This window comes from Balaenoptera borealis (assembly GCF_965194805.1).
Source record: "Balaenoptera borealis genome assembly, chromosome: 13".
In the NCBI taxonomy this organism is placed as follows: Eukaryota; Metazoa; Chordata; class Mammalia; order Artiodactyla; family Balaenopteridae; genus Balaenoptera; species Balaenoptera borealis.
Genome location: NC_138870.1, coordinates 96318793 through 96323838, shown reverse-complemented (window position 1 = coordinate 96323838; position 5046 = coordinate 96318793).

Genomic DNA, 5046 nt, shown 5'->3' with positions numbered 1-5046 from the left:
CAAATGCATCCTCGGTGACAACCAGCTGCACAGTGAACCTGGGGCTCCGGGCTCTCCATGCCGGGAGGTTTCCAGTCGGTAGGTGAGAGTTCCCTGCCCCCATTTTCTGCTTCCTAAGGAATGGGCTCAGGGCAGGTCTCCCACAGGCACCAGGGACCCTTTGGTCCCCAGACCACCCAGTTAGAGGGGTTCACAGATACATCACCCTCCACCCATCCTCCTTATTTTCCACCCTCTGGCTGGATCATAGAAGGTCCCAGAACACGTTCCCTGGACAGAGCCCAGGACTAACGCTACTCAGTGCCCTTTGAATGCCACATGCTGGGCATGTTTGGACAGTTGTGTATTCATGTGCTGTGAGGCTATATCTACACTGGTGTCTGTGTGTGTATGTGTGTGTGTGTGTACACATGTGCCCGGCATGCATATGTTGGGGTGTGTGTGTGTGTACTTGGGATGTGTATTTGAGTGTGTGTATGTAAAAGTGTGTATTTTTGGCTGTGTGGTATGTGCTTGCAGGTGTATGTTGTATATTTGTGGCATATGTGTTTACCCATGCATCTATTTGTGTCTTTGATGCTGTATATGCATATTTAGGTGGACATTTGTGAGTTTGTACTTGTGTGCACAAGTGGGTGTGTAAAACTGTGAGGTCTGTGATTGTGCATGTGTGGGAGTGTGCTGGGGGTCCTGGGTGCAGGAACTCTTTTCTCTCCCATCTCCCCTCATCTGGGTGACCTTCCCCTAGCTAAGGACTGTGGCCTCGGCCACAGACATGCTTCAGGTCACTCTTGCCCCCTCCGCAGACCTGTGGCTGCCCAGGTCTTTAGCTTGCCTGGGTCTTTGGCCAGTGTGGGCACCAGGGGCAAGGGTGGGTGGGTGAACCTGGGGCCAGGGCTCGTGTGCCACCCCTTCTCCGCCTGGCCTCTTCCCCTCCCCACAGCAGGAGCAGCAGCGGGAAAGGTTGGCGGAGGGGGGCTATTTTGGGAGCGTCTCCTTAGCAACAGCTGCCACGGCCGTCTGTGGCGGTTTTTCTATAGGTGCTAAAATATTCCACCCTGGTGACTACTGAGCGCTGGGGGGTAGGCGAGGGTGGGAGTGGAGGGCGGGAGAGACCCCTACAGTCCTCTGTCCCCAGGGCTCAGCTTGCTAAGATGGGTCCTCTGGACCCCCAGTTCCCCTTTCCCCACCTCCGGTCCTCACCCCTCAGGGCTGCTGGGACTTTAGAGCTCTGAGGCAGGCCAGCTGTGTCCTGGTGTGATTTCTAATCTAAGCAGCTGGGCTGTCTCAGTTTGCCTCATCTGTAGAATGGGTTTGTCTGACTTTAAGGAGCTCTCTGGGCCAATAACCTCTGGACTCTGTGGCTCTGGCATTTTGTTTTGTTTTGTTTTGTTTTTTAATTTTCATTTTAATTTATTTTTTTAATATCTTTATTGGAGTATTATTGCTTTACAATGGTGTGTTAGTTTCTGCTGTATAACAAAGTGAATCAGCTATATGTATCATATATCCCCGTATCCCCTCCCTCTTGCATCTCCCTCTCACCCTCCCTATCCCACCCCTCTAGGTGGTCACAAAGCACCGAGCTGATCTCCCTGTGCTGTGCGGCTGCTTCCCACTAGCTATTTTACATTTGGTAGTGTATACATGTCCATGTCACTCTCTCACTTCGTCCCAGCTTACCCTTCCCCCTCCCCATGTCCTCAAGTCCATTCTCTACTTTATTCCTGTCCTGCCCCTAGGTTCTTCAGAACCATTTTTTTTTTTAGATTCCATATATATGTGTTAGCATACGGTATTTGTTTTTCTCTTTCGGCTCTGGCATTTTGAGGTGGACTTTTCCCTCCCCTCCCCAGCTGTCCCACCTGCCTGGCCCAAGTCCCCTTCCCCTCCAGCCCTCCCAGCCCTCTGCACAAGCTCTCCGGGTCCCTGTGGGACCAGGGAGGCCTGGCTGGGCTGCCAGAGTGAGCCAGTTAGCGGGTGCTCTGCTGGCCTGGGATGACCTTTCCCCAGAAACTAGGAGCAGGTTCAAATCATGGCTCAGATACTTGCCTAGTCCCTCAGTGACCCCAGGAAAGCGTCTTCCTCTCTCCAGGTTTTTTTTTTTTTTTTTCCTCCAGGTTTCTTACCTGTGAAACTCAGCGAGTTGTTATGAGGGTCAAATGAGAGAATGGAGAATGGGCAGGAAGCTTTGGCAAAATGCACAGATGGACGAAGGTTTCTACTGTCATTTCCCATCAAACTTCAGAGCAGGTCTCACCCTTGCAGAGAGTTGTTCCTGGCCATCCGGGCCATGCCACATGCCTCAGTTTCCCCGTCGGTAACAAGTGCAGTGTCATAGAGCTCTTGTGAGGATTAAATGAGACAATGCTCGTGAAGGTCTAGAGCAGTGCTGGCTGATGACAGTCACTCAAGAGATGCTTGTTCTCTGCCCTCCATCCGGGGGGGGCTTCTGCGTTAGATGATGACAAAGTCTATTTGCCCTTTGGGGCCCCAGTCCAGACTGTCCCATTACAGATGAGGCCTCTGAGGTCCAGTGAGGACAAGCAACTTGCCCAGGGTCACCCAGGTTCTGACTCCCAAGCCTACCGCCCACACCCGTGCAGCCTCTGCACACCTGTCTCCCCTGCCTCCCCGCCCCCCTCCCCACCCCTGCCCTGCACATGGCTAGAAGCTACTTAAACAAAATTCTTCCTTTAGTCTTTAATCATCCTCAGAACATCCCCTTAAAGTGGATATTGTCCTCCCCACTTTACATATGAGGAAACCGAGGCCCAAAGAGGACAGGTGAGCTGCCCAGAGTCACACAGGGGTGGATAGTAGAGAAGAGACTCTTTTTTCGGGGGTCCACGAAGCTCTCCCTGCCTGGAGCTGTCCTTTCTGCCTCTCCCCACTTCCTTCCGGCCCACCCTCAGCCTCCACAGGACTCTCCTTACAGGAGATGAGCAATGAGGGCTGCAGGCTGCAGCCCCAGGCCTAGCAAGGGGACCATCACCAGATGCTTCCTCTCAACCCCTGTGACGTCACAGCCACCAGGCCTCCTCCTCCTCTTTCCCTGAACTCACTGCTCCTGAGCCCCCATTCTTTCCTTAAACTGGTGCCCAGGGACGTAACATTGGGTTTGATCCCACGGGAACAGATGCTCTAGGTCTAAAGACACACTTGTCTCCATCTCCCCCTTCTTCCTGCCCCTCCTCCTTCCCCTGTACCCCACACTCCCAGGGCAGCCACCAGGCCAGGCCTCTGGCCAGGTGAAGAGACCACAGGCCATTTGCCTCACCTGCATCCTCCCACTTTCAATTCATGGAAAGGTATGATAAGTACCAGGCACACATGGCCACTGACCCAGCGTTCAGATTGCTTGAGCTCCCCCACCCATTCACACACCAAAGACTCATCCCATGGAACATGAGTCCTGGTTGCCGCCCCGTGAGGGCACAGCAGGGTAATGAGGAAGCAGGGCATGGAATGGGATACGTGCTGTGCGGCTCTGCACAGCGTTGAAGGGAGGACCAAGAAGGGATGGTCACATTTATCGAGCACCGACTATGAGCTGTGCATTTCTTGTGCATCCACCTCACTTGATCTGCACCTGTGAGGGGAGGGACAGTGAGGGTCCTCATTTTATAGACAGGTTAAATAGAAAATTTGCTCAAGGTCATGAAGCTCCATGTGCTGTTGAGCCCAGGTTGGCCTGACTCCCAAGCCTACTTAACAAGAACCAAACTTGTGCCCGGTGCTGGATGAGTGAATGAGTAGGTGAGGGCAGCAGGAGGGCTTCCTAGGGGAGGTGGCGTGGAGGCTGGACTGGGGAACAGCAGGAATTCTCAGAGCAGAGGAGGAGGAAGAGCATTTCAGGCAGGAAGAACAGCACGTGCAAAGGCAGAGAGGTGTGGAAGCATCTGGTGTGTTCTGGAATCTATAGGAATCAGGATGTATGTGTGGGTACGTGGGGTGTGGGATAAGGTGGGGCCTGACTGTACATCACGCTGAGGAGTTGGGACTGGATCCTTTCAGGTGAGGGGGGGTCTGCGGGGATTGGACACCGTCATGGTGGTTCATGTGCTGTGGTTCCTGTGCCTGATGCAACTGCAGAGGATCAGCTTGAAGGCAGAGCAGGAGAAGATTTTATATTCAATAAATTCTCAATCCAGCTTTGGGATGCCTCAGTCTCCCTCTCTTAACTAGGGCCAGTCAGAGATGGCCAGGCTCCCAGGTAAGTCCTTCTGGTTGTCTAACTGCAGGCATTCTCTCATCCTCCTACCCTGCATCCTCCAACCTCCTGCGTCCTCGGAGGGTTGGAGTGAGGTGCCAGGATGGCCACGGAAGTGGCTGGCTCACCAGGGGCTGAGGCGCTGGGGTCCTCTCCCTGCAGTCCAGAGTGTGGGCCCAGACCTGAGCGCACTCAGGGCGAGAAGGAAAAGGGCGCGATCCTCCCTTATAAAGACACTTTGGGGTAATGGGGACGCAGAGAGAGACTGGTGTTTGACCCGCCTCTGCCACCTCTGGGTGACCTTGGGCAAGCCTGTGACCCTTTCTGGTACTCAGTCTCCCAGTCTGTAAAACGGGGCGGTGCTACCTAGCTGATTGTGAGGGTCATTCCAACAGGGCCACACCTCCGTCTCCCGGAGCGGGGTGTGTAGGGTCCTTAACTGCCCGTTCTTCAGGAGGGGAAGGGGACCATAGAGAGGAGTGGCCCGGCGCTACCGAACCCAGTACCGACCCTCTCCCACCCACTCCCTTCCCAGCACGGAGGAACCCTCTCCACCTGCCCCTGGGGGGCGAGAAAACCCGGGAGCGCACCCTCGGAATGGGTTCTGGGAGGAGTGCTCCTGGAGTGAGGAAGAAAACCCGGGCAGGATCTCGGGCAGGAGCGGACCACGCGGCCCCCAGCCCGTGCTCAGCCCGTGCTCAGCCCGCGCGGCCGGCGGGTGGGAGGGGGTGTCATGCCTGGCTAGGCTGAGGAGAAGGGGCAGGGCCGGGCCCCGCGGGCCGCCCGGGGCTCCAGGGCTGGGGGTGGGGGCGCGCGGCCTCCGCAGTGGGGCG